At 28.8% G+C, this 20,102-nt stretch overlaps 1 protein-coding gene across 4 annotated transcripts in view; it reads right to left on the bottom strand.

Moving 5' to 3' along the window:
- The window catches only part of LOC111689423, a 106,517-nt gene that overhangs the window by 68,817 nt on the left and 17,598 nt on the right, over nucleotides 1-20,102 (bottom strand). The window contains exon 1 of one of the 4 annotated variants that reach the window (XM_046945691.1): nucleotides 3,057-3,075. The exons of the other annotated variants lie outside the window; for them this stretch is intronic. The gene's annotated coding sequence lies outside the window, so the exon portion shown is untranslated. Of the gene's footprint in view, nucleotides 1-3,056; nucleotides 3,076-20,102 lie in introns of those variants that run through there. 4 annotated transcript variants of the gene reach the window in all.

Genomic DNA, 20,102 nt, shown 5'->3' with positions numbered 1-20,102 from the left:
TTCCTAACTCAATTTGTAATCTCTTTGCTAGTCATATTCCTGTTAAAATTCCTTCTTTTATTTCAAACATTATCCTAATGCTGTTCTCATTATTATTCCTACCTTTCATAGTTCTATTCCCAGATAAGTATATTTCTGGTTCAATTTCTAGTCATATTCCAAGGCATATTCGTAGTACTATTTTTAGTTCATCCTATTTTCATACTCCTATTTCTATTGCTATTCCCTATTATATTCCTATTGCTATTTCTGTAAATAGTCTAAGACTAAGCCTATTCCTAGTCATACTTCTATTTCTAGTCCAATTCCTAATCATATTCCTAACACTATTGCTAGTGCTATTCCTAGTTGTATTCCTAGTTATATTCCTACTCCCAGTCCCATTCCAAGTCATATTCCTAGCACCAATCCAAGTCCTATTCCTTGTCCTAGTGTTATTCCTAGTCCTATTAATAGTGTATTCCAAGTCCTTTTCCTATTCTTATTCATAGTAATATTCCTAGTCCTATTCCTAGTCCTATTCCTAGTCCTATTCCTAGTCCTATTCCTAGTCCTATTCCTAGTCCTATTCCTAGTCCTATTCATAGTCCTAGTCCTATTCCTATTTCTATTCCTAGTCCTATTCCTAGTCCTATTCCTAGTCCTATTCCTATTCCTAGTCCTATTCCTAGTCCTATTCCTAGTCCTATTCCTAGTCCTATTCCTAGTCCTAGTCCTATTCCTAGTCCTAGTCCTATTCCTAGTCCTAGTCCTATTCCTAGTCCTATTCCTAGTCCTAGTCCTATTCCTAGTCCTATTCCTAGTCCTATTCCTAGTCCTATTCCTAGTCCTAGTCCTATTCCTAGTCCTATTCCTAGTCCTATTCGTAGTCCTATTCCTAGTCATATTCCTAGTCATATTCCTAGTCCTATTCCTAGTCCTATCCTAGTCCTATTCCTAGTCCTATTCCTAGACCTATTCCTTGTCCTATTCCTTGTCCTATTCCTAGTCCCATTCCTAGTCCTAGTGCTATTCCTAGTCCTATTCCTTGTCCTATTTCTAGTAATATTCCTAGTCCTATTCCTAGTCCTATTCCTAGTCCTATTCCTAGTCCTATTCCTAGTCCTATTCCTAGTCCTATTCCTAGTCCTATTCCTAGTCCTAGTCCTAGTCCTAGTCCTATTCCTAGTCCTAGTCCTATTCCTAGTCCTATTCCTAGCCCTATTCCTAGTCCTAGTCCTATTCCTAGTCCTATTTCTACTCCTATTCCTACACTATTCCTAGTTCTATTCCTATTCCTAGTCAAAGTCCTAGTCCTTTTCCTAGTCGTATTCCTAGTCATGTTCCTAGTCCTATTCCTAGTCCTATACCTAATCAAATTATTTAGTAAAATTCGTAGTCCTATTCCTATCTGAAATTATATTCTTCATCCTTTTACAAATCATATTTCGAGAAACATTCAAGGTCCTAGTCCTAATACCAGTCATATAACAAGTCTAATTTAAAGTCCTATATCTAGTGTTCTGTTCCAAGCCCCTTTTTTGTAATCCAAACTAACATCAGTCTACAAGTTTTCTGAATCATAATCGAATCGACAGTTTTCAGTTTCACAAAACCTAAGTTGTTATTCTTATATCTAGACATGATCTCTTGAATACCCTTAATACCTTTGTTTAAATGTTGCAAACATTAACAGAAGCAACAAACACTTGTAATATTACATTCTATATTGTAATTGAAACAGAAAACAAACGCAATTAATTTCAATTTAAATGATCTTGTAATATAATTGTAAAAAAAACAATTACAACAACACAAAAAACCTATAATAAATTTCTTAAAGGCGCGATAATAAACCAACAAACGATCAACTATAAAAGTGAGAAATTGAGAAAATAGTTTTGTAATTAAAATAACAACATTTTATTACACACTCTCTGTAAGAGTGTGTGTGTTTTCAAATACTGTAAAAAGGCTTTTGGAAATCGAACAAATTTAATACGATCTTGGCAACTGTAATACGAGAACTCGAATGAGTATGTGCAAATTGATCTTAAATATTTTTGAATTGCTTAAACGAAGCAACGAACGATCGAACAAACTCCTAAGTGAATGAGTGAGTGACTGGCTGACTGATCGATTGATTGATTGAACGTCGAAAGACTGATAGTTGAATGTTACAATCGTCGCTGGTGTGGCTGGTGGCATTCATTAAGTATTAAATTTAATTTGAAATTTTATATTTATTTGAGTGCATAAAAATTCTTGTGGTAAATTTATTTGAAATTTTCAATTATTTATTTATGGCAAAAAAAAGGTATGAAAATGTAAATTGTTCAGAATTTTTTCTTATTTTCCTTAACATACTTATAAAATTTCTAAGTATGTTATGTTATAAATTCATTTGTGGATTTTATTTTTTCACAATTACTCCCGCCATAATAATTGACCATGATGTACATACATACATATGTTGTCCGTTAGTTCATCATTAACATTCACACTCCGTCTGTGATGTGTGCAAATTTGATTACAACCATAAAGTTGAAAAAATAATGTTCTAAATCTTTTTGGATTATTACGAATTTTTTTGTAGTTTTTTTTTTTTTTTTTTTTGCTGGAGTTCTCTGTTTTTGTATAAATTTTATTCAAGTATATGTATGTTTGAATACACAGTTTATTTGCATAACTGGTTTTTGGCAATTTTTGTAATTGAAATTGCTGTTGAATTGAAATGTTGTATAAAAATTTTTGATTATTTTCCATTGAATTAAATTTTATAAATGTACGGAGAGATAGAGATAACTTTAAATACACTTGAAGAAATGTTTGCGAAAATAAAATTAATTTGATTGAAGAAATGTTTGCGAAAATAAAATTAATTTGATTGAAGAAAATTACTTAATGATTGCAATGGAAATTTAATAATGACCACATGTGCTACTTTCGTTGCAATTTTAATTTAAATTTATTTATTTGGTACAATAGTATTTTGTTTCGTATTTATTTGGGTCATCAGTGGATTTAAGTATATTTCGATTTGATTGATAAATACTTTAGATTCCAAACATACTTACATACATAAAATTTAATAGTTTAATTTGGAGTTAGTCATAGCAATCATACCTGGAAATAGAAAATAGATAATGCGAAATTAGTTTTAAAATGTTTAAATTTTAAGGTTTTTTTATATTAAATTTTTTAAAAAAGTAGTTTCAATAGATATTAGATTTTTCTTGACAAATAGCTCCTAGTCCTATTCCTTGTCATATTCCTAGTCCTTTTCCTAGTCCTCTTCCTATTCCTAGTCCTATTCCTAGTCCTATTCCTAGTCCTATTCCTAGTCCTATTCCTAGTCCTATTCCTAGTCCTATTCCTAGTCCTATTCCTAGTCCTATTCCTAGTCGTATTCCTAGTCCTATTCCTAGTCCTATTCCTAGTCCTATTCCTAGTCGTATTCCTAGTCCTATTCCTACTCCTAGTCCTATTCCTATTCCTAGTCCTTGTCCTATTCTTAGTCCTTGTCCTATTCCTTGTCCTAGTCATATTCCTATTCCTAGTCCTATCTCTAGTCCTAGTCCTATCTCTAGTCCTATTCCTAGTACTATTCTAGTCCTATTCCTAGTCCTATTCTAGTCCTATTCCTAGTCCTATTCCTAGTCCTATTCCTAGTTCCATTCCTAGTCCTATTCCTAGTCCTATTCCTAGTCCTATTCCTAGTCCTATTCCTAGTCCTATTCCTAGTCCTATTCCTAGTCCTATTCCTAGTCCTATTCCTAGTCCTATTCCTAGTCCTATTCCTAGTCCTATTCCTAGTCCCATTCCTAGACCTAGTCCTATTCCTAGTCCCATTCCTAGACATAGTCCTATTCCTAGTCCTATTTCTACTCTTAGTCGTATTACTAGTCATATTCCTAGTCCTATTCCTAGTCCTATTCCTAGTCCTATTCCTAGTCCTATTCCTAGTCCTATTCCTAGTCCTATTCCTATTCCTATTCCTATTCCTAGTCCTAGTCCTATTCCTAGTCCTATTCCTAGTCCTATTCCTAGTCCTATTCCTAGTCCTATTCCTAGTCCTATTCCTAGTCCTATTCCTAGTCCTATTCCTAGTCCTATTCCTAGTCCTATTCCTAGTCCTAGTCCTAGTCCTATTCCTAGTGATATTCCTATTCCTAGTGATATTCCTAGTCCTATTCCTAGTCATATTCCTAGTCATATTCCTAGTCATATTCCTAGTCATATTCCTTTTCATATTCCTAGTCATATTCCTAGTCATATTCCTGGTCATATTCGTAGTCCTATTCCTAGTCCAATTTCTAGTCATATTCCTAGTCCTGTTCCTTGTCATGTTCTAAGTCCTATTCTTAGTCCTATTCCTAGTCCTATTCCTAGTCACATTCCTAGTCGTATTTCTAGTCATATTCCTAGTCATATTCCTAGTCCTATTTCTAGTCATATTCCTAGTCCTATTTCTACTCCTATTCCTAGTCTTATTCCAAAACCCACTGTCGGTCATATTCATAGTCCTCAACACTCAAAACGTCATTCTTTATTCTTTGATATATGGCCCTAAACATTCAAATATCACCTTTCAAAACATTTATACCAATTTCAAAGATATATCAACTTTCCTTTGAAATACTTGGCCACTGAAATATCCTTCAATTCAATTTCATAGTTGGCATTCTGATGAATTTTAAACAATCTTTGGATTGAATCACAACTGAATATCAATGAGTTGGCAACACTGCCAGCACACATTGTTAAATTTTCATGCCACTCAATCAAAATGACTGTGAAAATATGATTTTACTACTAGTGATTGCCCTACAAAATAGTTGAGTGAGGCGCAATACATGAATGTATTAAACTCTTGAAAGTTTAATGTGGCCTCATGTTACTACTTACGCCTTGCAAAAAAAACAAATATTGAAATGGAAGAAAAGCAGAACACACAAGATACTTTTACGGAAAGCGAAAAAAGCCAATTGTCAGCTTTAAAGTAGTTAAAGAAAAAGGTATAAAATAATAATAAACTGCAAACAATCTATAAAATGAAGTTAAGAAAAAATAGTAAAACTCATAAACTAAAAATAAGGGCAAAAAGTAAGATTACACTCAAAGAAATAATATAGTGAACTTGGAATCGAAAGAGCAAAGTTTAAAATAAATATCACTACTTACCCAGCAACCTACTTGCTGGGTGTCATATATCTTCGTTTCTTTCACAATCAAAAATTTAGAACGGGTTTGCGAAATTTATGATAATTTGAGACAAAGCGACCAACTAAACTGAATATTTAATAATAAAATTTCAACAAAACTACAGCAATAACAATAAAACACAACCCAACAGGAGGGGAAATTTGATTTGATTCCAAGTTCTGTTGTTATTGTTATTTTAACTATTATGTGAATTTATATGATGATATTGTTATTGTAAATCAACCAAGTGATTGTTTTGCTGCTGTTGCAAAAGTACTCACTCGTTTTAAACATATCAACAACATAGAAAAACGACAGAGAGCAGCAACATAAAAATAAAGAATAAAAAACTACAAAGGTGATCGACTACTTGTATTGAATTTATTATATGGATGGTTGGATGGATGAATGGCTGAAACGTTTGTTTGCCTCACTAGTTTGTGGCATGGCAAACAACATGTTTCTATGACATCTGAGAAACTGTTCAATGAACGAACATACATATGTATGGAATCGCTTGTAATGATAGTTTTACTGGTCTTATGACCAAAAGTACCGGCTTTTTTGTTGGCCAATGATTGCTTACTTGTCAACATTTTAGTTTTTGTGTTTTGTTGTCTTCTGTTCATTGTTGCAGGGATTGAGTGATAGATTGCACTGTTTTTAGTTATTTTATTTATGAAAATAGATACTATGTCAGTTATGCCATTTGAATTTTTAGTTCAATATTAACAACAATCACAATCATATATACTACGTAGTAAATCTGGTAATATAAAACTACGAGACAATTCAACTATTGACCAATAATCATCGTCATGTAACTTAATATTTGTTAAAATAGATTGTCAGAGTATCTTAACTATTTTTAGTTCTAATCCTAACTAATTTCGAGGTATAATTAATGTTATAAACATAGTGCTATTCCTATTCCTTGGGTTATTCCCAGACGTTCATTGTCGTTTTCATATTCCTTATATCCAGTCCTATTCCAATGCATTTTCCTAGTCCTATTCCCAGTCCTATTCCTAGTCCTTTTCCTAGTCCTATTCCCAGTACTATTCCTAGTCCTCTTCCTAGTCCTATTCCCAGTCCTATTCCAATTCCTAGTCCTATTACTAGTCCTAGTTCTATTCCTAGGCATATTCCTAGTCCTATTCACAGTCCTATTTGTAGTCCTATTCCTAGTTATATTCCTAGTCCTATTCCTAGCCCTTTTCCTAGTCCTATTACTAGTTCTAATCCTATTCCTAGTCCAATTTCTAATCCTTTTTCTGGTTCTATTTCTAGTCCTATTCCTAGACCTATTCCTAGTCCTAGTTCTATTCCTAGTCCTATTCCTAGTCCTACTCCCATTCCGAGTCCTATTTTTATTCCTACTCCTAGTCCTGTTCCTCGTCCTATTTCTAGTCCTATTACAAGTCCTAATCCTAGTCCTATTCCTAGTACTATTCGTAGTCCTATTCCCAGTTATATTCCTAGTCCTATTCCCAATCCTATTTCTAGTCTATTCCTAGTCCTATTCCTAGTCATATTCCTAGTCATATTCTTAATCCCAGTGATATTTATAGACCTATTCTTAGTGTTATTCCCAATTATATAACTAGTCCTATTAGTATCCATATTCATAGTCCTATTCCCAATCCTATCCCTAGTCTAATTCCTGGTCCAATTACAAGTGCCATTCCTATTACTATTCCTAGTCTTATTCCTAGCCCTATTCCTAGTGCTATTACTAGTGCTATTACTAGTGCTATTACTAGTGCTATTACTAGTCCTATTCCTAGTGCTATTGCTAGACATATTCCTAGTTCCATTCCTAGTCCTATTCGTAGTCCTATTCCTAGTCCTATTCCTAGGCCTATTCGTAGTCCTATTCCTAGTCCTAGTCCTATTCCTATTCCTAATTCTATTCCTAGTCCTATTCCTAGTACTATTCCTATTTCTATTCCTAGTCCTATTCCTAGTACTATTCCTAGTCCTATTCCTAGTCCTATTCCTAGTCCTATTCCTAGTCCTATTCCTAGTCCTATTCCTAGTCCTATTCCTAGTCCTATTCCTAGTCCTATTCCTAGTCCTATTCCTAGTCCTATTCCTAGTCCTATTCCTAGTACTATTCCTAGTCCTATTCCTAGTCCTATTCCTAGTCCTATTCCTAGTCCTATTCCTAGTCCTATTCCTAGTCCTATTTGTAATCCTATTCCTATTCCTAGTCCTATTCCTAGTTATATTCCCAGTCCTTTTCCAATTCTTTTTTATATTACTACTTCCAGTTATATTGAAGACCTTTCCTAGCTCTATTCCTTGTCATATTCCTAGTTTGTAGAGCTCTGCTTTAGCAAAATAAAAATGGTGATACATACATACATACTTATGTATAACAGTTTATGTTGTAAAAACGAAATGTTAACTTTGATTTAAACATAAAGATTGTATTCAACCTTTATTTCCACGTAATTACAGTTACAAAGTTGAACAAAAGTTTCAGTTAAATTTTAAAATTTTACTCGTAAATCCAAATACATAATTATTTTTTTTTTTTTTTTTTTCAAAACAATACAAATTCATTTATATTCTTGACAATATGAAAGCATGTCAAGCTAATTGTTGTTGTGTTACCATTAAGCAACAAAAATAATTTTAATATACAAAAAAAAATCCGTTTTAGTGATTTGTTTTTCTTGCAAATTAGATATTTCTTCCCCATAAATTGAACATATGCAACATGGTTTTTTTCGATTTGTTTTTTGTGTGTATGTACATTTATTTGTCATGCAAATTAATGTCAATAATAATAGTAATGATAATAATTTGTATGTATATGAAATTTGTATTGCAATTTTTTTTATGCAAAAATATTTCATAACAAAACAAAGACCAACAAAAAAAGTGAAAAATACTTTTACAATTGGGGTTGCAAAGAACACTTACGGTGTGTTCTCATAACATCTGCTAACTAGTTTATATATTTAATAATACACTCAAGAAAATGTTTAACGTTTTTATGCATCAATTCTTTAATTGTTCAAATTTGTAAACAGAATCTTAACGCCTATTAGACACGACAAATGGTCGATATTTTTTTCGCTTTTTTTGTTTGCATTATTCATTCAATATGGCTTATTATGGTAATTTCGGTTTTTGTTTTTTTTTCATTGAAAACCAGATAAAATTTGCATATTTTGCAAAAAAAATTGTAATTTGCGAATTGTGTTCGTAATTGAACAATATTGTTTTTTGTTTGCTATATTGCATTTAAGGCATTTATGCACGTATTACTACTTGTAAGAAATAATAAAAAAAAAATAAAATTAAAATTTACAATAAACTTACACTCATATGTCACATGTTTATATGAATGTATGTGTGGAGAGTGACAGTGTGTGTCACTTTTGTGTTTGGCGGCTGTTAAACATCAACACTCGGGTGTATCGATGTGTGATTTATAATGTGCACCCCTTGTTCTTGATACATACATTTGATAGACGACGGACAGACACACATAATCAATCTTAGGAAACTTTTTTTGTTTTGTTTTACGGTTTTGTAATACAATGTTATACAATTTTAAGGTGACCATAACTTAATTTTGAATAATGAAAAACCAAGTTGAATACATTATATCAGAAATGATAACGATCATTGATAATATTACGTTCGACTGTATTAATGTGAAATCTTTAGATTTAACCAGAAAATATTTGTTTTCTCTTTTCTTAATTGAAGAATGTTATTGTAAGGTGCAGTTGAGGATCGACCGGAAGGGAAGTTTGAAAAGGAAATCCTAAATTAACTAACAACATGTTTAACTAACTAACTAATTAACTAACTAACTAATTAACTAACTAACTAACTAACTAAATAACTAACTGACTAAGAAACAAACTGACTGACTAAAAGCCATGATACACGTTTTTCAGATCTTACAACGTTGTCAGTAAAATGTTCAGAAAATGTCTAACAATCGTCTGAACTTACAATTTTTCTTTTGCAACGTTGTTAGATAAAGCATTACTGACAATATTGTAAGACAAAATTTGTAAGTTGACAATGTTATTAGACATTTTCTGCACATTGTACTGCCAACGTTTATTTATAAACCTTGATCTTTTAACCTTCAGGATCATGTTATTTAGCACCGTTGGACTTAATTCTTTGAAATGGGGGTGAGTATAATTTCTTTCATCGCTGTAGTTCATTCGCGGATCCAGCTCGAGTGTTTGGGAGGAACTTTTTTCTTTTTTGCACTTTTTTCATCATTTTTATATTTTGTATGAAAAGTTTTTGGTTTTTGGGGAGAGGTCGTGAAATTTCCCTTTCCCCCATGAATCCGCGCCTTTATATTTATATTTCAGAAATAAACTTGTATTTTCCAGAAACCCAACCAAATGTTTTGCGACAATAAACTAATTAGTTACTGTAACTAAAGAAAACCTATTACGGTCTCAAAGTACATATTATGTTCTACAAAACAAAACTAGACAAACTTTACACATTTACAAAACTTTAACTACAAATAAAGAAAACGTGATTAAACATGTTGTAATACTCATGTAATCAACTTTGAAATCTGTCAGTTGTTTCTACCCAGTACCTTTAGGTTAACATTTGACACTCAACAATGAGTCTCATATTTTAACATTATTTAATTACCAACAACAACAAAATATTCCTGCAACACTCTCTGTAGTTTAAAATAACAATTCTTCTTAATTCATAAGAAAGAAAAATAAGAAACTCGTACAATGACCCCTGGTCACCTTATAATACTTGTAAACCTTATGTGATATTTTACTTTTTACTGGTTACATAGTATAAACTGAGAATTAAAGTAACTTCGATGTCGTCGTTGATGATGACGGTACGTTCAAACAAGTGACTGGCTCGACTAACTGCACTAAGTATTTGGTACGTAATGCAAGAAGCTTGAAGCTGTCAAAATCAATTGTCAATTAAGTTTTTTTTTTCAAAACAATTCTTATTTAATTTTTTTTGTTTTACGTTTCATTTGATTTTCCGACAAACAATTACTGAAAACTAAAATTTCAAACGTTAAATTTTACACAAAATTTATGATCTCATCATATTGGTTGGGGAAAAATATATACATAAGTATATGTAAGTGTAATAAAATTAAGACAGCAAGAATTATAGAGATGTAAACTTAGAGATAGTGTCTTAACTTTACTTAACGGCATCAAATGTCAACTAAACCGTTTATTTCTAATCTCAAAGACATAATTAACTTTGCTCACACTCATTCATAGTGACATTCAGTCACACGCTTATTTAAGCTTTCAAACAACATATAAATGTAGCTCTAGAGCTTGTTAATAGCTGCTAAAGTTTAAGAATAAAGTTGCTACACTGAACAAAATTTTTTTATAAAATAGAACTGATACAAATCTTCTCTTTCCAAATATTTTTTGCAAACATTTGACTGAAATTAAATTAATAATGAATTTTCTTTTAATAAATATTTTTTTTCGGAATTTTGCGAAAATTTTTATAATTAAAAGAAAAATGTTCTATTTAAAGAAAATTTTCGAAAATTGTATGTATTCTGTAAGAAATAGAATTCTTAAAAAAAATTCTATAAAAAGAAAATTTCTTTCAAAAGTATAAACAGTTTTTTTCAGACATTTTCTTAAAAGAATAATTAACTTTCAAAATTTTTTAAGAAATTTTCCAAAAATTTTTTATAAAAAGAGAAATCTTCAAAAATTATCGATTAAAAAGGGTAATTTTTATAAAAAAGAGAAATTTTGCGAAAATTTGCTATAAAAGGAGACATTTTTCGAAAATTTTTATATAAAAAGAGTAATTTTCCGAAAATTGTCTATAAAAAGAGATTTTTTCCGAAAATGTTCTATAAAAAGATATTTTTCCAAAAATGTTCTATAAAACGAGAATTTTTCCGCAAATTTTCTATAAAACGAGAATTTTTCGCAAATTTTCTATAAAACGAGAATTTTTCGCAAATTTTCTATAAAACGAGAATTTTTCTGCAAATTTTCTATAAAACGAGAATTTTTCTGCAAATTTTCTATAAAATGAGAAATTTTCCGAAAATTTTCTATAAAATGAGAAATTTTCTGAAAATTTTCTATAAAAAGAGAAATTTTCCGAAATTTTTTTAATAAAAAGAGAAATTTTCCGAAAATTTTTTAATAAAAAGAGAAATTTTCCGAAAATTGTTTAATAACAAGAGAAATTTACCGAACATTTTTATAAAAAGAGAAATCTTCAAAAATTTTTGATTAAAAGGGAATTTTATAAAAAAAGTGAAATTTTCTGAAAATTTTTTATAAAAAAAAAATTATAAAAAGATAAATTTTCTGAAAATTTAAAAAGAGAAATTTTTCGAAAATATTCTATAAAAAGATAAATTTTCCGAAAATAATCTATAAAAAGAGAAATTTTCCGAAAATGTTCTATAAAATAGATGTTTTCTGTAAAAAGTGATATTTTTCGAAATTTTAAGAAAATTATCTTTAAACTTTTAAATTTTTTCCGAAAACTTTCTTTACAAATAGAAAAAGAGAAAATTTATAAAAAATTTTTTAAAGTGAAAATTTATAAAAAAATGTTAAAGAGAAAATTTATAAAAATTTTCTATAAAATGAACATTTTTTTAACAGTGAAATCGGGGAAATTTCCATAGCTAGTATTATATTTGTTGTAATTTTTCTCTGTGTATCAAATCACAAAATCTGTTTTATGACAAAAAAAAAAAAACATTTTTGACGTGATTTTTCATGAGTTTTGTTTTCATCACAGAATTTTTTTAATCTCAATTACATACATATGACTATTTCAAATTCTTAAAAGTGGCGCCTGATTTAATATATTTGTGTTCATAAATTAAATTTATTTGATATTTTTTTTCGTTTTTTTGGTGTTTAAACAAAATTAATTTAAAACTTTAATAAATTTAATAAAAACGGAAAATGTGTGTCAGTGAACCATTGGAAACCGGTACCGGCATTATACCTCTACTACCAGCTTGTTTACTGCCTGCCTGTCTTTTTGCTTTATTATTTTTTAATTTATTTAATGCATTTTTAAATAGGAGCCCGCTAGCTATTGAATAATTATTAAATCATAATGCTTTTTTGCCATAAAAGTTGTTTCTTTTTTACCTTTTATGTCTTGGCTCTGGGATGGTTGGCCGGTTAGTTGGTTCGTTGTTTGTTTGATTCGTTAGTTTGACTCGTTATGACTTTATTTGGTCATCATGTCGTGCTTATGCACTTGAGTCATTCGCAGAAAAAAAATATTGAAAATCGTTAAAATAACAACAACATTAAATAAACAAATGACAATTAGTTGGACATTTTGTTTTAGGAAATGCTTAGTAAGTATCTATGTTCATATTTTTTTTGCCTTGATTATGCAATTGTTTTGTCTTGAAGCTTTGAACTACCACCACAACTACCACCTTTAACACCCCTTGTTTTGTCCCCTCCAGTTATTTTCTTCATTCAGTGTTACATGTTTTTGTAAATATGTATATTTTTCTCTTTGCCAATTCATTTGTTTTGGGGGAATTTTTTGTAGTAAAACACATGTTTATGGGGAAGCCTCCTCTAGTCAGGCTTAAAATTTGCGTGCAAATAATTGTTTTTCATTAAATATAGTTATTTGCTTTTGTTGTTATTATTTTGTTGTTGTTTCTACTTAATCTGATTTAATTAATATATTTCGCAAAACTAGTGTTTCTTCACCTGAAGGCTGTTGTATTATAATTTTATCGTTAACACTAAAAACCTAGTGTTGTGTATGAGCAAATTTACATTGTTTGTCATTAAGTTTTGAGGTTATGTCTTTTAAGCTAATTATTTTAAAAATGTCATTAAAATTTAAAATAAGATTTTTGCGGATTTTATTAAAACAAAAAACAATCAAATTGCTATTTTTTAAGAAACTATTAAAAGTATGTCTTATAGAAGATTTGGATCCCAAAGAGAGGTAGGGTTTTCAGATAGATTTTCAAATTGATTTTAACAGACATACAGATAAACGATTGAAGATAGAAGATGAGGGGTTTTCAGATTGATTTTCAAATTGATTTTAGCAAACATACATATAGACGAACAGTCATTCAGATGCTTAACGACCTTCATTGGATCCTATTCCATTTGCATAACGAACATATGTGAAAATAGACAGATAGACAGACAGTTAAACATGGCTTAACCAACTCCTTTATATACGAAGATTCTTAATTTAGACAGGTATTTTATTGAACAGGAAATTTCTACTATTAAAATTCCAATCCCGAGGTAATGGAGGAGCTAACAGTATCTCTAAACTGCCGGGACTATAATCTAGTGGAAATTCTTTGAATCAAATCTGAGAATATATATTATCTGCAAAATCCTAATTTCGGAATTTGTCTTGGCCCTGGTTCCCTTTGGAATGTAAGTGCTTACTATCTATATAGTATAAATTTAGTGCTCTTGCCAAAAAAGACAACCTCAGAGGCATGACTGCGGGGCAAAGCGATGGGAATGTAATATAAAAGTGTCTGAGAAAGGTTCTGGAATCGCTGCAAGGTATATTTTTCAGATAACATCATGTATGTTCCCTTTCCTAGTCAGGTTCTATTCAGGGCTGTACTCTGTTCATACCAGACTTACCAGAATGTATTCACCATGAGAAAGAACTCAAGTGGTCTCTAGTTTAAACGTTGCTAAATAAGGGAGAAAGATATAAATATATATGTATGTTGATCCGCGGAACTTCCGAAATTTTTAACTAAACAGTTGAGAAAGAAGTAGTTGTATTTTCAACCTTGTTTTAAGTGCAGATTTAGTTTACTCTCTCCTCCATAACTTGGCACCTACACACCTCCCCCCATGCCATGCACATGGGAGAGCATATTACTTGATGTTAGATCCCGTCTTGGTATATATCAATCCGCGAGAAAAGAGGTGCTACCACTACTTCTAATCTGCCCAGACTATAAACTATAAACTAAACATTTTAATCCCTGTCTTGACTTGGGTGATTTGAAATGTGGTTTAACCAGAGCACCACATAATCTGGTATTACGTGTGGGAATTTTCCTATAGGACTATGACCTGGCTGGTCAGTTGGTTGAGGTTCTTTTGAGATCTACGTAGTGGCTGTGGGTGAAACCTAAAGCACAGTAAAGCGGTGCTTGGTTAAAAGACTCATACACGGTGAAAGATAATTTTCACAATTACGTCCTCTAGGAACTGTTGCTTAATCAACAGAGCCATCACAGTAGTGTGGTCGTGTGACATTATTGTCAGGGATAAATTGATCCTGCTCATGACAATTGTCCTTCCCCAACGTTGCTACTCTGGCATGATATTAGATAGCTAGAGTACTTAAGAAAAATGCGCGTATAATTGGCAACACATCCATATACGTAAACCTACGTCTAAGATACACAAAGGGACTGTCGTGAGTTGTTACTTTTTACTCACCCAGTGGATGGAAATGATCAGCGTGAAATAGGCCGTTAAGTTAGATGTGTACACGTAAAGCTCTTCGATTTCATGTCCTTCGTAACTTTGTAAATTACTAAAAAATTTTACACTAAATATTAAATTACAAATTTTTGACTTCTTTTTAGCACTTAACAAAACTTAACAACAAAAACCTAATGAAAACTCACTAAATTATTATGACACCTTCAAACACTCCAAAAAAAAATACACAACAATAAAAATTTGCCAGAAAATGTAGTTCAAGTCATAATCATTTTGCACATTTTCAAATTAACGGCTGCATAGAAAAGTGCAACTGACAATAAGCCATGAATGAAAACGAACAAACATGGTCAGGTCATTTTAATTAGCTTAAAAGCCTGAAAATAAAATTACTAAAGTGGTCATAATGAAATGACTGACTAACAGAAGAAGTATTAGAAACCAAAAACCAACCCTTATATAATAAGTTAAAGTTAAAGTAGCAAAAAAAAAAACAAACTGATTACTTCATAAGTACTCAAGTTTCAAAAAAACATTTATTGTTTGAAGCCAACATCAAAGAGGCCACTTCAATGGATTGATCAAACCACCCACGTTTGTTTGTTATTTTCTTTATTTTGTATGCATAATTTTTATTTTAAAAGACTAAAAGTTCCTCTAAACAACTTTACCATACTTTTCTATTATATAAAACACAAATCCATACGTACTTGTGTGAGTATTTGTTATGCTTTATAAATTTCCGGATATTTAAAAAGTTACAATAACAAATTTGTATATAAAATATTTCTATACACCGCTGCTTTTCTAATCGAATTTCCTACCCGTATATATATTGTAATTCCTCTTTTACCTTTATTTTTCCACTTTATTGTATATTTTAATAATTTTTTTTATTCAAACTTTAATTTATTGAACTTATTGTAGTTTTTATTTTTTTATGTTTTATTTTATTACAACTCTATTCAAATATTGATTATTTAAAAGAATGTGTGATGAGCTCGTGCGCATGTTTATCAACATTTTATAACAGGTGTTTTTATTAATTTTTATCCCAACTAAGTTTTTGTTTAGTAAAATACTAATACATATGTACAAATATTCAAATTAAAAAAAGTGTTTTTTCATTCATTCATTCTTTCACTCATTCATTCATTCTTTCACTCATTCATTCACTCACTTAATCATTATCATAAATTTCATGTTCGATAAATATGGAAATTCATTGTAACAATTTTTGTTGTTGTCTATAATAACAATGAATAGAACATTTATTTTAAGTTAGTTATACTTAGAACAATAATATTAATTTTTATTTATATAAAAATTTTGTTGCTAAAGTACATGATTATTGATTGCAATTGTATTTTAAGTGTGTATTTCCTTTATGTGAGAGTATTTGTGACAGTTGAATTGACGTAGTGTGGTCATAACCCGTTAGGAATAATTGAACTTAGAGTGTGGATATTAAAAATTTGAATATTTCAAAAAACTTGTTATATATATATGGGGCGAGAACAATGTGAAGAATAAGAAATTATATATGGGGAAATTAAAAGACAAAACTAATTTACATTTATATTATTCTATATGTAAGTGTAACAGTTTTTTAAGATAAACGTTAATTTTTTTTATGAAAAGAGACATTTATTGAAATTTTATATTAAAATATATTTTTTCAAAAATGTTCCATACAAATATATTTATTTCCAAAAATTTTCTATAGAGAAGTACTTTTTAATAATTTTTTATTAGAGAGATTTTTGTTATATTTTTTTTAAAGAAGGCAATTTTGGATAAATTCATCGTAATTTTCCGAAAAATTTTAATAAAATAATCTGGAAATAGAGAATTTTTTTCAAGACAAAACGAAAATGTTTCGAAAGTTTTCGACAAAATTTTGAATTTCTTCAATGAAAAGCTAATTTTTAAAATCTTATTCTCTATGGAAAATATTTTTTTAACAAATTTTTTGTAGAAGACAGTTTTTAGTTTTTAAAATTTTATAGGAGAATATTTTTTAAAATATTGTTTGTAAAAGAAAATTTTTCAAAAATATTCTATTAAAAAATGTCAATAGAAAAGAATTTTGTAAACAATTTTTAATAGAAGAATTTTTTTTCATAAATTTTCTATAGAAGGAAATTTCCACAAATTTTCGATTGAAAAACTTTTTCACAAATTTTTTATATAAGAAAATTTTTATTGGAGAAAATTATTAAAAATATCTCTATAGAAGAGAATTATTCAGAATTTTTTATAACAAGAGAATTTTATAGAAAATTTTCTAAAAAAATATTTTTACCCAAAATTTTCGAAAAAAAAGAATTTTACGTAAATTTTCGAAAAAAGACAATTTTACCGAAATTTTTCGAAAAAAAGAGAATTTTACCGAAAATTTTCGAAAAAAGAGAATTTTACCGAAAATTTTCGAAAAAAGAGAATTTTACCTAAATTTTTCTATAAAACGAGAATTTTACCGAAATTTTTCTATAAAACGGGAATTTTACCGAAAATTTTCTATAAAAAGAGAATTTTATCGAACATTTTCTATAAAAAGATAATTTTATCGAACATTTTCTATAAAAAGAGAATTTTATCGAACATTTTCTATAAAAAGAGAATTTTATCGAACATTTTCTATAAAAAGAGAATTTTATTGAAAATTTTCCATAAGAAGAGAATTTTATTGAAAATTTTCCGTAAGTAGAGAATTTTATTGAAAATTTTCCGTAAGAAGAGAATTTTATTAAAAATTTTCCGTAAGAAGATAATTTTATCGAAAATTTTCTATAAAAAGAGAATTTTATCGAAAAATTTCTATAAAAAGAGAATTTTATAGAAAATTTTCTTTAAAAAGAGAATTTTATTGAAAATTTTCTATAAAAAGAGAATTTTAACGAAAATTTTCTATAAAAAGAGAATGTTATTGAAATTTTTCTATAAAAAGAGAATGTTATTGAAATTTTTCTATAAAAAGAGAATGTTATTGAAATTTTTCTATAAAAAGAGAATTTTATCGAAAATTTTCTATAAAAAGAGAATTTTATTAAAAATTTTCTATAAAAAGAGAATTTTATTAAAAATTTTTTATAAAAAGAGAATTTTATCGAAAATTTTCTATAAAAAGAGAATTTTATCGAAAATTTTCTATAAAAAGAGAATTTTATCGAAAATTTTCTATAAAAAGAGAATTTTATCGAAAATTTTCTATAAAAAGAGAATTTTATCGAAAATTTTCTATAAAAAGAGAATTTAATCGAAAATTTTCTATAAAAAGAGAATTTAATCGAAAATTTTCTATAAAAAGAGAATTTAATCGAAAATTTTCTATAAAAAGAGAATTTTATCGAAAATTTTCTATAAAAAGAGAATTTTATCGAAAATTTTCTATAAAAAGAGAATTTTATCGAAAATTTTCTATAAAAAGAGAATTTTATCGAAAATTTTCTATAAAAAAGGGAATTTTATCGAAAATTTTCTATAAAAAGAGAATTTTATCGAAAATTTTCTATAAAAAGAAAATTTTATCGAAAATTTTCTATAAAAAGAGAATTTTATCGAAAATTTTCTATAAAAAGAGCATTTTATCGAAAATTTTCTATAAAAAGACAATTTTATCGAAAATTTTCTATAAAAAGAGAATTTTATCGAAAATTTTCTATAAAAAGAGAATTTTTTGGAAAATTTTCTGTAAAAAGAGAATTTTTTGGAAAATTTTCTATAAAAAGAGAATTTTATCGAACATTTTCTATAAAAAGAGAATTTTATCGAAAATTTTCTATAAAATTTTCTATCGAACATTTTTTATAAAAAGAGATTTTATCAAAACTTATCGAGCAAATAAGGATTTTATAGAGCAATTTCTATAAAAGGAGAATTTTCTCAAAATGTTTTTTTTTTATCGAACATTTTTTATAAAAAGAGATTTTATCAAAACTTATCGAGCAAATAAGGATTTTATAGAGCAATTTCTATAAAAGGAGAATTTTCTCAAAATATTTTTTTTTTTAATTTAAACTTTAACTTTATGATAGTATACGGTTTGGACTAGAATATATATAATACTCTTGACGATAGTCTTGACTACACTATAGACTACCATCTAGACTTTCGTATTATTGATTACCTAATGTGTAATTTAAGATCTTAAATACCCTGAATAAAATGACACTGTCCGGTATTATAAAACTACTTATCAATCTCTGTAAAACTTTCTGCAGCTACAAACTATGACCTTAAAGTCAAGTTTCCTGCTTAAAAATGAAAAACAATCGTTTCTTTCCTTCAGTTGACAAAAATAGCTCATATTTCCTAAAAGGCTTTAATTGGAAGGTTTTGTTGCTGCTTGATGCAAAGTGCAGGCAAACTTAAAAATAAAAAAACAATATTTGTTTAATGCGCAAAAATAATAAAATGAATTTACGTGTTTTTTGCCAATCAGGCGGTAGTTAGTCAGTCGTCCACAGGCAAACTTGTATGATTGTACTCATATGAATGTCCGTCTGTCCAATTGTTTAAGTTTCAATGTTTGATGTAATTTTTTTGCATTTTGCTTAATAGAAAAAAAACGCTGACTTGCACTACTTAACTATTATTTATTTACAGTATAGTTTGTAGTTGATGACTTGTTTTTGTTATATGTATATTTCGTAATTGTTATTATTGTAATTGGTTTAGCTTGCGCCACAATTGACTGGAATTGTGTGTTTAGCGTTTTTTTAGATTTGTAGCGTTTTTCGTTTTTTTCTTTTAATTGATTACAATTAATTTTATTTTAGTATTTTCCACTTTAGTTTGTTTTTGTAAGCAAAAACCCCCTCTGGCAGTAAAACTGTAAGTTTTGTTTCTTATTGTGAGAGATTTTTATTATAAGTGAAAACTGACCGGCTTTTAAGAAATTATAAGATAGCAAGATAAAAATAAAATAGTAAATAAATAATATGACGCCATTCATTATTTTTTGCAAAATGTTTATTTATTTTTTACTCGACATCATGGCCAAACTTATCACTCAATTTTTTTTTAGCTTTTGGGATTAAAGTAAAGAAACACATTTTTTAAACGTGTAAAATATGCATTATTGTTGAGTTTTATAGTTAATTGAAATTATGCGAAAAAAAAGAAATTATTTGTGGGCTTAAATAGTATTTAAATAATTTAAGTGGATCATGGTCAAAATTTGCATTTTTAATAAGACTCTAGTCTAGAAATGTAATAAAATTAATTGTTGCTGAAAGTTTATTTAAATATTTTTTAATATAACTGCTGACATGAGAGCACAGCGTAAATTTGGAATGAAGTATAGCCGACTATACTACTATAAGAACTGAACTAGAAGTGAACTAGAACTGAATTAGAACTGAACTAGAACTGAACTAGAACTGAACTAGAACTGAACTAGAACTGAACTAGAACTGAACTAGAACTGAACTAGAACTGAACTAGAACTGA

Source organism: Lucilia cuprina, chromosome 3 (assembly GCF_022045245.1).
Source record: "Lucilia cuprina isolate Lc7/37 chromosome 3, ASM2204524v1, whole genome shotgun sequence".
Lineage (NCBI taxonomy): Eukaryota > Metazoa > Arthropoda > Insecta > Diptera > Calliphoridae > Lucilia > Lucilia cuprina.
Note: the sequence above shows the minus strand (reverse complement) of the source record. Positions and strands in the feature narration are given on the sequence as shown.